Here is an 18,301-nt window from a genome sequence, read left to right as displayed (position 1 = left end):
GCTTACTTATCATGAGTGGAATCCAAGGTCCACAAGGGCAAGGTTTTGTGTCTGCTTGGTTCACTGCTCTCCCCAATCCCCACCCCATGCCTGGCCTGCAGGAGCCTCGCAGCCTCCCTTGCTGCTCACAGAGGAGGAAGAAGCACGCGACTGAGCCCCGCCTCCCTGACTTGAGGGTTTTGTGCAGAGCCCCCTCAGCCACGGAATGAGTAAGCGCCAGAGGGCGTGGCCGACACAGGTGGCATGTGCTCTGGGTCAGGAGCGTCCCAGGTCGGTCGTCTGAGAGCCCCGGAAGGCCTCCTGGAGGACATGAATGGACACCCTGATGCTCAGAATTCTCCTGTCACCTGAGCCAGGGGCTCCTTCTCTGATAAAGGGGAAGCCTTCCCTCTGTTAAACCCCAATCCCTCCTGTTGCTGTTTCAACCCATTTCCTCTTGTTCTACCCTCAGCGGGTCCTGTGGCAGTAACCGCACTAACCATTCCAACCCATCTCATTCCTCAGCCTAGTGTCCCAGCAGGTGGAGCAGGGCCTGCGCCAGACACATTGCCCACACCCGTGTGCAGCCCAGAGGGGCAAGCTGACGGCGCGGTGCCCTTGGAGGAGGGCGAGCCCAGGGAGGCCCTACCCCAAGCACCTGTCGGAAAGCCGACACACGGAGGAGCTTCCGGAACTAAGACTGAGTGGGTCGGTGAAGGGAGGACTACAGGATGCCCTGAGAAGTCCTTCTAATGACCCAGCTTCTGTCTAGACTTGGCGATGACCTCATCAAAACAAATTTTTGCTATTTCACTTTACTATTTATTTCTGTTTCGTGTTTTATTTTTGGCCACTTTTCCCCAAAGAGAAGCTCCTGAAATTGTTTTCAACGTGGTACAACAGAGCTGAATAAAAATGTGAGAAAATCAAAGAAAGAAGAAAAGAAAAATGAGAAAGTAAGGAGAGGTGTGTATACCCCCAAGAGCTCTTACACAGTGGGGCTGGGCTCTTGTCTGTACACGCGTGTGTGACCAGCCTGTAGGGAGAAGCTTTGAGTGTAGTGCTGGGCCCCAGTCTTCTCATGGGTGTGGGTGGCATGTCTCTCGCTCACGGGGCCTTAGGGGAAGTGGTACGTCAGGATTCTTACCGGGTCCTAGCTCTTCTCTGGTTTCTAGCCCATGCCCTCACCCAGACGAACCAGAAAGCAGGCTGAGTGAGTGATGTCCAGGGGACATCTCTGAATTGGAATCTCCAGGCTGGAGGCCTGCCAAGAAACACGGCTATTTCTCAAACTTGTTTAATCATGGAACACCAAGCCATATTTTTCATGTTTCACCCCTATAAATCTTTTGCTAAAAAAGTATGCTTGCTCCAGGTGCACTTGGGTAGCTCAGTCGGTTGTGCGTCTGACTCCTGATTTTAGCTTGACCCTGCCCTGGGCTCCGTGCTGGGTGTGGAGCCTGCCTAAGATTCTCTCTCTCCCTCTGCCCCTCCCCCTGTTCATGCTCTCCCTCCCTCCCTCCCTCCCTTCTCTCTGCCCCCCTCATAAATAAATAAATCTTGGGGAAAGAAAGAAAAAAAAAGATATCCCTGCCCCAAACCACTGATTAGCTGCGTATAGAGCAAAATGCAAGGGGATGAAATTTTTTAAGGTATTGTAGTCACCAAAAAGTAACATTTTATCAGTTTTCACTAACAGCAAATTTTGAACAGTATTCTTTTCTCTGGTTTTCATGGCCCATTTGCATTCTTCTCCCAGGCTGGAGCTCTGTGAACTCAGTGGCTGGAGTCACCAGTGGAGGGGTGCACCTCCTCCTGGGAAGGAGTTGGTAGCTGTGTAACCCTGTAACCGCAGCCCTAGGCCAGAGACCACGCTCCTTCCTTTCCGCTCCTCCAGATGACCCTGGAGAGGGGCAAGTGATGGCCTCCTTGATTTATTCCAGAATGACTTGCAACGAGAGAACTTTACACAGTGAAACTGGTGCAGCTTTAGCTTCTGAGTCCTGACGTGCACGAACCACTTTTCTCATGTGGGATCTGTAAACTCTAATTTATTTTTTCTGAAAGCCTTTAACTTATTGAGGCTTTGGGCCCCACAAACCTAGATCCGTTGCTTCCTGTGTTCCACTATGGCAGAAAATGCAAGCCATACACTAAAGGGTCTTTCAGTTTCCATCTTTGTTGCTGGGAAGTGGCCATCCAGCCAGGGTCACACTTCCAGCTCCTCTGTGACCCGGTCTTATCAGTAGAATGTGGCGGAAAGGATATGTCCACCATTCCCTGGCCTGACCTCTTCAAACCTTTTAAGCCTATTAAAATCTATAAGAACATGTTAAAACCTACAATCCTTTTCCCCTTCCCTTGTCTTCTGGCTGCATCCGGGACAACGATGGAAGCCACGTGTGGAGGGCAGCAAGGTGTAATAAAGAGTTTGACTCCATTTTTGATGTTTGCTTACCAGCTTTCAAGCCCACTACTCCCCTTTCTCTTTCTGCCCCTCAAAACTGACACGAAAGCTTGAGTGCTCCCCCACTTCGGCAGTGGCTGGGAGTTCAAACTGTAAAAGTCTCAGCCTGTGCCCAAGCTCCATCACCCAACGAACCCCAAGCCAATAGCCCCTCTCTGCTTTCTCATAAGCCATTTTTGGAACCAACCCTCCTCCTCCCAGGAAAGCCTCACTATGTGAGTAATAAACCTTTCCATGCCTTCCTGGTGTGGGATATGTGTGTGTGTGTGTGTGTGTGTGTGTGTGTGTGTGTATGTGTACACCCATGTGGCATCATTAGTCTTGATGTCCAAACCACATTTTGTTGTGAGGGGGAAGCATCCTGTCTCAGGAGTGATGATAACACAGAACCTCCTTCAGCACGAATGACAATGGGACAGACTTCTTGCCTCTTGTACCTCACTGTTGCCCCTCCATAACCATTCTTTCCGTGAGTGAGAAATAAACTTCTGTTAAGCCACTGAGATTTCAGGATTTATCTGTTACAGCAGCTAGTGTTATTTTAACTAATATACCCAATGATAAAGCTGTCTAATTCCAATATCCTAAGTAGATTTGGGGAAAACTTAAAAAAAAAAAAAAAAGATTGGAGGCACCTGGGTGGCTCAGTCAGTTAAGCGTCCAACTCATGATTTTGGGTCACGATCTCAGGGTCGTGAGATTGAGCCCAATCAGGGTCCATGCTGGGTGTGGAGCCTGCTTAAGATGCTTAAAATTCGGGCGCCTGGGTGGCTCAGTGGGTTAAAGCCTCTGTTTTCGGCTCAGGTCATGATCCCAGGGTCCTGGGATCGAGGCCTGCATCGGGCTTTCTGCTCGGCGGGGAGCCTGCTTCCCCCCCTCTCTCTGCCTGCCTCTCTGCCTACTTGTGATCTCTCTCTCTGTCAAATAAATAAATAAAGTCTTTAAAAAAAATCTTAAAAAAAGATGCTTAAGATTCTTCATCTCCCCTTGTCCCTCCCACCTCCCCACCCACTCTCCCTCTCCAAAGAGAAGGAGAAGACAGTTCAAGAGAAGATTCTGGCTCAAGAAAAGATGCCAACTCTTTATCTGGCCATTTGATTCAGAATATAGGAATAAAGATGTCATGATTCTAGAATGATAGATTATTTAGTTGTTTCATAATATTAATGATTTTCTTCATTCTTAGTATTTTTCCATGGAAAAAAAAGGAGAGGGAAGAGAGTGTTATCATCATGTGTTATGAAACAAAAGGAGAAGGGGAGGAAAGAAAGAACCCATACAGCAAAATCAGCCATCAGATAAACATATTCCAGTCATGGGGTCACCAAAGTCCAAGGGAGATGTAGGTCAGGAACTTCCCCACCCTTCCTCCTCTCTAGGCATTCAAGATTTCACCCCAAGCTTTGGTTTCTGGCAATAAACACGGAGTTGCATTTGTCCTGTCTCCTACTTACCAAGCTTCGGCCTCTGTGACACATGCTGACCCTGAAATGTGTGCATCTTTCTTTTCTCAGTATTATTCTCACCTTAGTTTCTCTGTGCAAGGCTCCCCACTACTCCTCTTTACCTTAGGAGTGGAAAGAATAGCAGATTATGAAAACTATGATGTGTGAGCAAGTAGAAAGGAAAGTGATAGTTGCTAGGATCCAGTCAAGATTCACTGTTTGGGTCCCACCCTCAAAGCTCGGGAAGCCACTTGTCAGGACTGAGTTTAAGGGGACACCTGCGTCAGGAAGAGTCTGTCAATGGGGGTGCAGAGTCGGATTTTAGAGGACTCTCAAAGTCATGCCTGGAGACAAAGTGCCTTGATTCTGAAGGCAGAGGCAAGAACAGAACAACTAGCACAGTCAGTGGGCCAGATTACTCACGGTAGAGAAATTCAACTTCACTCAAGAAAATTAACTGAAGGCGCGCCTGGGTGGCTCAGTGAGTTAAAGCCTCTGCCTTCGGCTCAGGTCATGATCTCAGGGTCCTGGGATCAAGTCCCACATCAGGCTCTCTGCTCAGCAGGGAGTGGGCTTCCCCCTCTTTCTCTGCCTGCCTCTCTGCCTACTTGTGATCTCTCTCTCTGTCAAATAAATAAAAATAAAAAAATCTTAAAAAAAAAAAAAAGAAAATTAACTGAAGTGTTTGCGCAGTGCCTGCCTTAAGTGAAGGGTCTTTCTAATCTAAACGAGCTACTTGTTTTGTACAACCGCTGCCCTGGTGGATTCGGATATCGGGTAGATTTGGTGTGTCTGGATTTCATGGAGGCATCTGAGAAAGTCTCATGTGATCGATCTGTGGATAAGATGTAACTGTCTATTATTTCTGGCTAGGAGGAGGAGGACCTTGACTGAAATCTACGGTGCTATGACCTCGACCCACCACATTTAATGTTCTATCAACCTGGACATAGGTATTGAAGCCAAGTTTATCGGAAGCTAGATTAATTGCTCCAAATATCTAAGAGTAAAGCAGACAGAAATAAGCATGAGTCATACATTTAATTTCTGAAAACTTCAGTGTACAACACAGAATGAGAATGAGGTAACTTGATAATTATTAAAGTCAAAAGGACTCAGAATCTTAGCTGGGCCCTGGGTACTAGTTTCCTAGAATTGCTGTAAAAAACCACCATAAACTGGAGGGCTTAAAACAGTGGAAATATATTCCCTCATGGTTCAGAGGCTAGAAATCCAAAATCAAGATGTCAATAACACCACGCTCATTCCAAAGACTTTAAGGGAAGCATCTGCTTGGCTTCTTCTACGAGTTCCTGGTTGTCGTCAGCCATCTTTGCTGTTTGTTGGTCTGTGGCAGTGTGGCTATAATTCTGCCTCTGCCTTCACACGGTCGTCTTCCCTGCGTGTCTGTGCCCTTGTATCCAAATTTCCCTTTTGTTAGAAAGACCCCTGTCACTGCATTAGGGCCTACCCTACTCCAGTAGAATCTTACCTTAATGAGATTACATTTCCAAAGACTCTGTTTTCAAATAGGATCACATTTGCAGATACTGGAGAGTTAGGACTCGAACATACCTTTTTGAGAGACAATTCAACATGCAGCACCCAGTATGGCCAGCGGTGTGGCACAGCTGCTGCTCGAGCTTCCGCATGGTGTTGGTGAGGCTGTATCATGATGAGTGATCCTGGGCAAGGCGTGTGAGTTGTACTAACTTGCCTGGGGGGCCCTTCTAGAGGATTCTCAGCAGCACCCGTCTCCCCTAGCTCTCCTTGGCTTCCATGCACCACACTCTGTTTTCCCTTTTATTTTTCTGGCAGTTTCTCCTTATTCTCCATGGCGGAGATCTCTTCCTCAACTCGCCCATTAAATGACTGAATTCCTCCATGTTTCAAACCTTCTCTTCTCCATATTTTTTTTTTATGAGTGAGTTGGTGTCCTTTCTCATGACGTCAGTTACCATTTATATAACGATGAGTCCAGAATCTGCTGGAGGTGTCTCCTGAAATCCAATTAGCCATCCCCACTTAGGTAGCTCCGAGTGCCACAGCTGGAGACGTCCAACGCTGGGCTCTTCATCTCCCTCCTTTGCTAACATCCGGGGCCCATCCAGGGTCCAGTCTCAGCCCATAGCCTCACCGTCTGCCCACTTGTCTAATATCTTTGATTTATCCCTTGCCTCACTCTTCCTGTCCAGGCAACCATCACATCTAATGGACACTACATGTGAACTACTACACAAATATGTCTATATAATTTTCTTTTTATTTCCACTGCTGCTTCCCTTGTGCTAGTCACTGTCTGATTTTTATTTTATTTTATTTATTTTTTTGTTTTATTTTATTTTATTTTATCTTATTTTATGTTGGCCTAGACCACTCCTACAGATTCTGAATTGGTCTTCCAGTCTCTGGTCTTATCCTCCACTAGCACACAACAGCCAGAATGCAAATGCAATTATGCTATTTCCCTGCTTAAAACCCTTCAAAGAAGAGGGTAAGGGTATGGGGTGGCTGGGTGATGGACATTGGGGAGGGTATGGGTTGTGGTGAGTCCTGTGTGTTGTGTAAGTCTGATGACTTACAGACCTGTACCCCTGCAACAAATAATACGTTGCTTGTTAATAAAAAAAGAAGAGAAGAGAAGAGAAGAGAAAAGGAAAGAAACCCTTTGATGGATTCCCACCCTCTTTAGGGTATGAGTCAACCTCCCTAACATGGCCTGATAGAAACTGGGTGGCCTGACCTCTGTTTACTTCTCATGCCATATTCTCTCTATTCCTTCTTCTTACTCTCATACCCTCTCCTCTGTCCTCCACATTTTTATGCCTGCTGTTCCCTCAGTCCAGCACACTGTTCCTTTCTCTCTTTGCCTATTTTATGGCTATTCATATTTTAGGTCTCAGTTTAAATGTTCTTTTCTTCTAGGGAGGCCTCTCCTGACCCAGTGTGCTTGCTCCCATCGTTACCAGTTTGCCACATTGCACAACTCCAAGGGGTGACATTTGTAGCATATGGAGTGTGAAGAATGCCCCTGAAATTGCACAATGCAGTGAACAGGAACCTTTTGTTCCTCACTGTCATGGGGTTAGTTGTCTCCTTTGTGGGGCTGCAAGCCCCAGATCTGATTCTCTGCTGTACACCTGGCACACAATAGGAACACAATCGATATTGAGTTAATAAGTGAAATTTAAGAGAGAAATGACTCTCTTAATGAGCACATATAAAGAAAAAAGTGCAAGAATGGAAGAGATTCTGGAAACCATACATCTTATTTTAGTTTTAAAAAGATTTTATTTACTTATTTGTCCGAGAGAGAAGAGAGAGAGAGAGAGCAGCAGGAGGGGGAGCAGCCCACAGAGGGAGAAGCAGGCTTCCTGCTGAGCAAAGAGCTCTATGTGGGGCTTAATCCCCAGACTCCGGGGTCATGAGCTGAAGTGAAGGCAGGCGCTTAACCAACTGAGCCACCCAGGCATCCCTGGAAACCATACATTTTAAATGATAATTTAAGTAACTGAAGGTAGCTGGCTTGAAGAAATTAAGACTTAGAATAGATATAATAGCTGCTTTCAATATTTGAAGGGCTATCTATATGAAATTGGAATATATTTTTTCTATCCCAGAAAGTATAACCAAAACAACTGAAGGCAAGTTAGAACAAAGCAAATTTGAGCCTGATAAGAAAAGCAGAAGAAGTTTCCAATCATGTGAGCTGTTCCAGAAATGAAACGGGTGGCACACTGTGTAATGAGTTCTGTTTCACTGCAAATATTGAAGTGTAAGCATCACTGTTCTTATCCATCTGCTAAATGATTGTGAATGGGAGGTGGGTAAGAGAGCCTTTGAGTGCCGAACTCAAAATGTCTGTGATTTTATAACTATAAGGAAAGTTCTCTTTGTAGTTGAACTCAAGCATTTTTATAATGCCTTCTCTTGACACTGGACACTATGAGGGATCAAGGACAGCAAGACTCCTCCCTGCACTCAGAGGTGCAGTCAGGTCTGAGAGACGATGTCAAGCTCATAGGAAATGATTAGAAAGTAGAACCTTCCAAAATATCATTCATTGTCTAAATGTGTGGGCCAGTGGTTTGGTCATTGAGTGGAGATAACCGTCTCTCTGGTCTCCCACCATGGTGGAAAGGCTCATAGGAGAGGACGCATTTGAAAAGGGAAGTAGAAGATGCAAAGGAAAGTCCACCTCAGGAGAAGGGGGTGAGAAGGTAGAGACTTGTGAGGAAGGCAGATGTGGCCCGGATGCATAAGCAAGTGTTCCTCACACATCTCACTCAGTGCATCAGCATGCATGCGGCTCTACAGAGCTCTGGTTTCCTTAGATGAAACCAATGAGGAAGGTAGCACGGGGGCTGGCCTGAGAATTGGTCGAAACTCAGGAGTCATGTCCTGTGGTGAAAGGATATGAACTCCTTGACTATCCCGAGCTCCCTCAAATATTTGGGGTTCAATGGATGAGTCAGACATGACTCAGCCACTCGAAAGGAGGAAGGGAGTAGGGGAAACCCCAGGATTAAAGTTGTTTGACTGTTTATGGCCAAGGGCTCAGGCATATTTTTGTACATACTTTTGGCTGCAAGTAACCTGAAACCCAATGTACAGTGACTTAGTCAAAAGGAAAATTATTATCTTATATATTGGAAATTCTAAAATAGTTCTCACCTCGGATCAGTTAACTCATGGGTTTGACAAAGTTATCAAGGACTCTCTTCTTTCTATTATTCTGCTTATTATTTTCCATTTGTTGATTCATCCTGAGGCTGAGTCCCCCATGATCTCAAGAAGGCTTCAGGAATGCCAGGATTCAAATGTGGAGGACATCCAGAGGCAGAAAAAATGCCCAGTCTTCTTGGTTTTAAGAATAAGAAGAGTATTTCTGGGTAGCCCATCAGCCAACCTCTTGTTAATCTCATTGGCGCAGTTACAACTCAAACCCATTCCTAAGTCAGTTTCTAGATGGAGAAATGGAATTACCTTGGTAGGGACCAGGCTCCCCTGAGGGGCATGGATGTGGGATATCTGAAGAAAATCAGGATTCTTTCTCATGAGAGAAGGGCAGAATGGCAGCCAAAAGTGGCTGCAACATGTCCCTCCTGGGGAGGATCCTAAATTCCTTAGGTATGATAGAGATGGGGGAGAGAGGACCTGGCTCATCCCACCTGACTTGCCCGAGCTGGGGTCTTGTCAGGACATGTTGCCTGTGCTAAGTTACCTGTGGTTGGTTCATCAGTGGGGCCTGAGAGTCTCACTGAAACAGTAGGTTGTGGGTTCAACCAAATGGTCTTTAACACAACTCATAGTCCTCATGATGGGCCTGGACTTGTGCTGGGTCAGTAGCATGGTATCTCCTGTAATCCTCATCACAAATCTGCAACTCAAGAACTGTTATCTCTGCTTTTTTAGGAGGAATTGAAATTTAGTCACTTAGACAAGGTCCACAGTAAGTGGTAGAGTGGGGATTTGAAATCAGGTAGGTCTAAGGCTATTGTTTCTACCAGCAGTATCTCACCACCTCCTTCTTCCAGCGTAGAGTTTCCATGAGTCTGGGAATAAGGACTGGGAGTGTAATTTAAACCTGTGTTTCTCAAACTATCTTTGGTGAAGGACCAGATTTAAAACAAACAAACAAACAAAAAAGGAATTCCAGGGGCACCTGAGTGGTTTGGTCAGTTAAGCGTCTGCCTTTAGCTTAGGTCATGATCCCAGGGTCCTGGGATGGAGCCCCACATCATGCTCCATGCCCAGTGGGAAGCCTGCTCCTCCCTCTCCTGTTCCCCCTGCTTGTGTTCCCTCTCTAGCTGTGTCTCTCTCTATTAAATAAATAAACAAAATCTTAAAAAAAAAAAAGAATTCCAATCCATTGTGGATTCACATTTTCATAAAATATAATAAAAATAATTACTAGGAGAATAAATGGAAAAAAAAGTAAAAATATACAGAATACAAGCCCTTTGTATGAAAACCGTTTTCAATCATTCGATCTAACAAAATAAATGCTCTATCAATTGCTATAAAGTGTTTTAAACTTCTTTTTGTGCTGCTTTTGCCACAGACTTGGAACAGTTTGTGGACCAGCACTGGTCTTTAGGTCACACCGAGTGGCACTGATTTAGATGATTTTCCTCCCCCATCCTTCTCCCTAGATGGCAACTTAGGATACTTGATGCTCGGATGCCTCAGCTGAGAGGAAGGTGAGAGAATTACTCATTATAATTATTGAGGCAGTTCAATTATAATTTCACAGAAAAAAGTTAGGTGGCACTGCTGTTTCCCTAGGGACCTCTACTGTCACCAATAGATGTCTGTTATACTTGGTGTAACACTTTCTCGATGGTGATTTCTGTCCTCCTTCTTAGTAACAGAGATTGAGGACAACAGTAATGCAGTGGTCACCCCTTATCTACAGGGGTTACTTTCTGAGACTCCCAGTGAGTGCCTGAAACTGTGGGTAGTACTGAGCCCTAGATACACTCTGTTTTTTCATATATATCTAGATATCTAGATAGATATACCTGGGCCAGATATATCTATATATATAGATATATATGAAAAAGTGTATTTTTTAAAAGACTAATATTTTTCATTTGAGAGAGAGAGGGCCTGAGCAGGGGGAGCAGTCAGAGAGAGGTAGAGAATCCTCAAGCAGACTCCCAGCTGAGTGTTGAGCCCCACGTGGGGCTCAATCTCAGGATCCTGAGACCATTACTTGAAGTGAAATCAAAAGTTGGACCCTTAACCGACTGAGCCACCCAGGCACCCTGAGAAATGTAATTTATAAATTACATTTAGTAATTTATACTTATAGTAAAAGATAAACAACAATAACTAATAATAAAATGAAACATAACAATATGCTGTGATAAAAGTTATATGAATGTGGTCTCTCTCAAAATATCTTATTGTACTGTTCTTGTGATGAGGCAAGATGATGAAAAGCCAACGTGACGAGGTGAAGTGAGGGGAACGACATGGGCCTTGTGATGGGGGCTCAGCAGCTACTGACCTTCTGACAATATGTCAGGAGGAGGATCATCGGCTCTGGCACCACGGTTGTCCATTTGTAACTGAAACCGCAGAAAGAACAACAGCGGATTAGTGGGATATGCGGAGTAGAAGACACTCAGGGGATAAAGAACCTGCATATCATAGGAAATATCTGTTTGGAAATTTGCTGGAGGTTACCATTTGGGTGTGTCATCAGATGATGATTCATGTTGGCAAAAATCATAAACTTCTTGATTTGAGTGACTCTAGGGTTGCGTGTGGTTAATGCTTGGACATTTGTTGTTTTCCTGACGTAAAAATGACTTCAATCTTTTTAAGATCTATTTACAACTATATAGATCCTTTTATTTACTATGAAATTCCAAGCAGTCCATATTAGGGAACCTTCCAAGAAATTTAGATCTGTACTCCTCTAAGATTTAGGAAATTTAAAATGACAATTTGTTAAGTGTATGAAATTTCAAGAACTCGTCATATCTGGGAATTAGAATCTACCAGAAGCTCTGGGATGCTCAAACATCTACCTGTCCCTTTGATACACAAATTATTTGAGCACCTACCTCATAGTCTTTTTTACACTGCCTTCCACTGGCCTTCCTTCTACTGCTACAAGCCTGATGGTCTTCATTGCCCTCATGGGTGGCTTCTTGAAAATGTGGCTTTTCAATTCCAAGATCTCCACATTGCTGATGACTTTCCCTCTACCTTTACTCAGCCGTTGGCTCCAATGGTTATAGCCTGGAATTCATCATCCCTCAAAACTGCTCACCTCCAAAATCTCTTCACTCAGTCTTTTCCCTGCCTGGTCCCCACCCCCTCTCCTTCTGATTCAGCTCTTACCACCACAACTGGTCCTTGACTAAATCAGAACCTCCAGTCTGCTGGCTTATCGACACTATCCCTTTTCATTGAACTCTTTTCTGCACTTCCATCATTATTCAACGTTGAATCCTGGTTCCATCTTTCCAGTTGTGCTCCTATTTATACTCTCAACTTCCTCTCCCCCTTGTTCTTTTGTTATATTCATGGGTCAAAACCAATTCAGCCTACTACGTGTTCACTCCAGGCTGCCAGGGGAACCCTGGGAAAAAGGGTGCAATAATTCATGATTATCTACCTCAACTGGGCTCAACACTGCCTGGAAGTCTGCAATGTTTCTTTAGAGTCATTTTCTCTCCACATATCTGCAAGTATCATTTCAAATCTTTGTTTCTCTCCTCAAACCTTCTTGCATTCTCTCTTATTCACTCTTTTCAGAGAAAATAGAAACCATCTGATGAAACGACCTCTACTTCCTGCCAACAAATCTTCAAACCAACTTGCTTTTGTACCCACTGTCCCTACTTCCTTCCTGTTATTATTCAATGAAGTTGTTCCTCCTCATCTCAAAGGTCATCCTCTCCTCTACCTGCATCCTACCCCCTACCTGCCTTCTGGGGAAACTGTCTTCATCAGTTCTATCTCTTTCATCTACCTTCAACTTCTCTTTCTCCTCTGCTGGCCCAATGTCCTGTTATCCCCACTTGTCATCCACTTTTTCACTTCTCATTTACTGTGCAATCCCACCAATCTCCACTCCCCTGGCATTCCCCTGCACTCTTCTCTTGTCCCCCACTCACACTCTTCTTGATCAAGTCACCAGTGCCCCTGCTTGTTATATCCCATAGAAGCTCCTTTGTCTTGATCTTACTTGACCTCCCAATAGTTTGACTTAGTTGACTATTCCCTCTTTCCTGAAATCGTGGCTTTCCTTGTTCTCAGGGATGCTACTCTTTCCTGGTATTTCTTTCTACCACTGAGGCCATCCTTTACAAGTTCTGTTGTCAGGTTCTCTTGCTCTGACTTATAAATATCTGGGTTCTCTTGAGCTTGGTTCTGGGCTCTTTTCTCATTCAACACTCTTATCCTTGGTGATTTTCTCCACTCCCACGATTTCACTCATCATCTCTATAGCAAGGACACCCATGTATTTATCTTCAGACTACATCTCTATGTCCAGCTGACCATTCTAGAAAAACTCACTCCAAGTCTTGGAGGCACCTCCAACAGAGTGGGGCCAGTGTAGAATGTATCACCTTCCCTTCCAAACCTTCTTCTTCTCTATCCAGTTGTTCAGGCCAGATCAGAGGGCTTTTGGGCCATCAACTGCTGTCACCACGCTCATCTAAGTAGTTGCTGATATTTGAAAATTTACACTTCTCTCAATTCCCATTTATTACCACCTTAGTCCGTACTACAATTTCCTCTTATTTGAATTAAAACCAAATGGACCCTCTAGGGTCTCATTCAGAAGATGTGTATTTTCCTCTTAGTAGCCTTCAATTGTTTTTCTTTGCCCTTAAAGTCTAAACTTTTTGCCTCTGCCCATTTCTTCCAGTCCATGTTAAACCTCTGTCCCTCATGTATAATATGTCTCACTTGCTGTGTGTTATCTTTTACGTCCTTAAACAGTTTAACTCCCTTCCTACTTCAGATATTCAAGATAGGAGAGGAGATGGAGAAGCCAGAGGGTCCTGAAGAGGGCCCCGGAGTCCAACTATGTTGAGTACCAGCATAGATCTACTCTTGATTCAGAGACATTCCCTCTCCTCAGGCTTTGCCGTTCTAAGAGGTCTTTAAATATGTAGCTCTTTCTGCCTAAGGTTCTTATAATCTCCCTCTTCATTTGGCCAACTCCCACTCATCCTTCAAACCTGGCTGAACTTCACTTTTTTTTTTTTTTAAGATTTTATTTATTTATTTGATAGACAGAGATTACAAGTAGGCAGAGAGGCAGGCAGAGAGACAGAGGAGGAAGCAGGCTCCCCGCTTGAGCAGAGAGCCCGATGCGGGGCTCGATACCAGGACCCTGGGATCATGACCTGAGCTGAAGGCAGAGGCTTTAACCCACTGAGCCACCCATGGGCCCCTGAATGTCACCTTCTTGTGGAAGGCCCTCCACCCCCACCCCAGAGTCCAGGTTAGTTGCTGTTCCATTAAAACTTCCCACTTGTCATTTAGTAATTTCACAATTATAATAATATTGTGTAGTTAACTTTTTTTGCCTCTATGGATTTAGCTGTTAAACTCATGAGGGCAGGTGTTATGTCTGCTTTATTCACTGTTTTCTCCCCAGCACCCAACGTAGTACCTAGATCATAATAGGTTCTGAATGAATAAATGTGCATCTCATAAAAACTCTGATTTGGGGCAGAGGCCAGGGAGAAGCCAATTTCCCTCTGTTTGGATTTGAGTCTCCTCTTTATTAGATATGAATATAGAGATTATTCTGAGAGGACACATGACTAGTTATTTATGCTGCATACTAGTCTTAGTTTCTAATTTGGCTCTGCTAGAGGTACGATAGGGTTCTTCTGGGGACATCTGCTCCCTCTAAATAATCCAGAAAGACTTCTTCAAATAGGCATGAGATTCTGGGTTGCATATTGGATGAAATCTGGGGTTTGTTATACAACAACTTCTTGACTTTGGGAAAAAAATGTATTTTTTTCTTGAATAATGCTAAGGGAAGAAGCAATATGTTAGAATGTCTCACTTTTTAGGTTGCTAACAGGTAAGTAGCAATGATAGATAATGAGCATGTATGAATAAAATCCAGTGTTGTAATCAATAAAAACTTCCTACATAGTTAACATAATATTTACTTAATGGTATATGTAACTATTACTGCTCTGGGTGATACTTAGGCACCTCTGTTAAGCCTCTGCTCAGTGAACTAATGTAACTCTCATGGCTATAATGCATATTTATATAATTCATAAATATATATATTATGTTATCAAGCCATGTATTTTCTTCAGGCACTCAAAGAATGTCATATCCTTTCTGTCCTTCCCAAGTAGGGATGGCTCATTTTCTCTTTCTATCCAGAAATGATGGGTCCAGAGGCAGAAAATAGGATAAGAAAAGGTCCAGTTTTAGTGATGGGCACACAAAGTGTGTCCAGCTGTTTTTTATGGTATTAGCACTGATCTTACCATCTGGTATCATGTGAGCATTTTCCAAATGTCCAAGGGAAGAGCCACTTTTACTAAGCCTTTCCTCTGTGCTTTACATGTATCCACGCCTTTATTTCTTATGAAAACAACACCTTGAAGGAACGATTATTCTCTCCATGTTACAGAGGACACTGAGGTAGGCGTTGTCTGAAGGTCACGCAGCTTGGAGCCAAGGCGCAACCCTGCTGGGTTAGTGGGGCTGTTGAAGTTCCCAACAACTGGGAATCCGTCTGGAAAATTACCAGTGCAGACTCTGTGGATAGAATGTGTCCCAGAAGAGGGCTCAAGTGGGAATAGGCCTGGCTGACTGGAGGAATCAGATGCTGGAATTAGGAAGTATGGGCTCAAAGGGCACTTCGAGGTCATCTCATTTAGTGGTTTTGAAGCTTTTGACCACAAAGGACTGCAACTATTAATTTTCCCTAGAGACTCTCTATTTTAAAATATTTCATTGGTTAAAAAAAATCAAGAAATAACTCCATTTTCTGTTTTTATTAGTCAAAGATATAATAGATGACTCCAAACAGAGCTTCTGGCCAGCATGAGGCGACCTGTCTTTCCGTACAAAGTGGCTATCCCTCCAGTCGAGTGCCTAGAAGTGCTTTTTAGTGAGCCTACGCAGACTTAGGAAAGGTGGGGATGGCAAATGTACAATTTCATTAGGCTTGTTCAAGTTTTGGAAATTGTTCAAAGACAGCCTCTCCACGAGGAGTGCTTTCAGAATGTGCATGCATCTTGTGGTCCCAGTTGAAGACCATGGATCCAGACAGAATGCTTTGTTTTATTCTCGAGGAAACTAAGGCTCAGAGAGGGTAAGTAAAATTTCCAAAGTCACCAAGTGAGTTAGTGTATAAAAGGAGGAGCAAATAATGGCACAATGCATGTCACCTGGACCCACTAACCACTCCAAGGCGAGTTGACTGGTTCATTCTGCTGCGACTTCTGCAACTTACGAAAGTTCAAAGATCATTCTGCCGTTTTAAATTCTGAGCGTTTGTTCTTATGATCCAGCTCCTATTTCCTTGGATGTTATGCCTGCTTCTCCCTAAATCACCCCAGGCCCAAAGTGGTCCTCACGTTCCACAATCAAATCCACCCGATAAGCATTTTGAGTGGGCAAGCTATTGAGTGCGTAGCTTCTGCTCTCAAGCCAATTCTCTTTTGTCTTTCTTTACATCTCTGATATCATCCCCTTCCTTCCAGATGGTGTCTTCCTGAACCTTTTGATCTGTCTGATTTCTGTCAGTGGCTGGGTAGGGTGACCACATTATCATCACAGACTTGGGGAGCTTCTCTCACGGGTCCCACCCTCCTCACCTCAGCACCTGGGACCACAAACAGAGAATCTCATTCTTCACTGCTATCCAAACTCTGGCTCGAGGAAAAGAGGGACATGGGAGATGAGATGGTTGATTTTATTACAGAATAAAGACTTGTTGCCAAAAATCAGCCAGTCAGTCAATCAGTCAGTCAGTCAATTCCATCTAAGCCTCGTCTTTATATTTCAAATCCAAAACACATAGGTACCTTCATACCTGACATTCTATTTGACCCTTATATCAAGTCTGGCCTATTAGTCAGCTCAGGCTGCCATAACAAAATACCATAAATTGCATGGCTTAAAAAAAGAAATTTAGGGGAGCCTGGGTGGCTCAGTGGGTTTAAAGCCTCTGCCTTTGGCTCAGATCATGATCCCAGGGTCCTGGGATCGAGCCCCACATCCAGCTCTCTGCTCAACAGGGAGCCTGCTTCCCTTCCTCTCTCTCTGCCTGCCTCTCTGCCTACTTGTAGACTCTATCAAATGAATAAATAAAATCTTAAAAAAAATTATTTCTCATAGTTCTGGAGGCTGGAAGTCCAAGATTTAAGGTGCCAACATGGTAGGTTTCATCCTGAGGCCTCTTCTCTTGGCTTGTAACAACTGCCATCTTTCTGCATGTATTCAATAAGATCTTTTTATTGTGCACATGTGGAAAAAGAGAGAGCGTGCTCTTTGGTGTCTCTTCTTATAAAGGCACTAATCCTATCATGATGGCCCCACACTTATGACTTCATCCAACCCGAATTTCCTCCCAAAGGCCCCATCTCCAAATATCATCACAGTAAGGGTTAGGGCTTCAACATATGAATTTTGAGGGAACACAAACATTCAGTAGATAACACCCAGGAAAAAAGTTTCTTCTAGTTTTCCAGATGAGAAACTGAGGCTCATAGAGCTAAATATATTAGACTGAGTCCACAGGGGAGAGGACTGGAAGAGGGTAGTGTCTATCATGATGGCCTCTCCATGCACCCTGATGTTTACCCGACTCATCTCCTTACCCCCATCCACCCAGGAGCCTGATGTGCCATTCAAGCACACTTGAGCTATTTTTTTCTAAATTCTTTGAGTTTAGAAAACGTCCACATTTTTTTTTTGAAACATGTCCACAAATTCTTTGAGACTCCTCCCTTCAAAAGGTGAACTCTAATTTATTTCCCCTTCAATATGGGCTATACTCACCAACTCACTTCTAACAAACAGAATGTGCCAGAAGTGTGGTGTGAGATTTCTGAGATTAGGTCTAAAAGACACTGTGACTTCCTCCTTGCTATCTCTCATATCACTGGCTCTGGGGAAGACAGCCACTGTGTAGTGAAGATATTCAAGAAGTCCTAGAGAAAGGCCCATGTAGCAAGGAACAAAGACCACCTGCCAACAACCATGTAAACGTGCCATCTTGGATGGGATTTGTTCAACCACAAACAGGCGCCTGATGACTTGGCTGTCATCAACCTCCTCAGAGATCCTGAACCAGAACCCCTAGTTGTCTCTCTCAGATTCCCAACCAACAAGAAAAGACAAATATGTGTGTTGTTTTAAGCTCAGTCTCCAGATTCTAAATTTTAAAGACATCAATAGGTGTCTTTACAAATACAAAGGGAAAGACATTTTATACTTTTCTCAGTTCTCCATTCTCCGTACAACCCCTGTGGCTAGGCCATACCAACATGTCTGAGCACCTGTTTCCTCTCACAGGAAATCACAATAATAATCCCACATGGCATGCCTGATACACACATAACCAGCCCTGACTGGCTCACACTAAGTGCTCGAGTAATTGCGACTGTTGTCAACATCTCACCAGGTGTGTGGCTTCTCTAGGTGAGTTGCTGTGTCTTGGTTTCAGATGCCCACTTCCCTCACATGAGGTGCCAACCTCAACCTTAAGTTGGTACACCTTGCCCACCAGAGAGCCCTAACTGCCTAAACCTCACGGCTTCTCCCGTTCAGTGTAGACAGACAGCCCTGGTGTAGAGAGACTCTCTCCTTTCTCTTGGTTTTCTGTTAGCCTCCATTCTTAACCTTAACCTTTCATCTCAGAATTTCAGCTTTGATGCTTCCCACTTCCTTC

The sequence above is a fragment of the Lontra canadensis genome, unplaced genomic scaffold (assembly GCF_010015895.1).
Source record: "Lontra canadensis isolate GAN:19392208 unplaced genomic scaffold, GSC_riverotter_1.0 scaffold63, whole genome shotgun sequence".
NCBI classification, from domain to species: domain Eukaryota; kingdom Metazoa; phylum Chordata; class Mammalia; order Carnivora; family Mustelidae; genus Lontra; species Lontra canadensis.
This window is presented reverse-complemented; position numbering follows the sequence as displayed.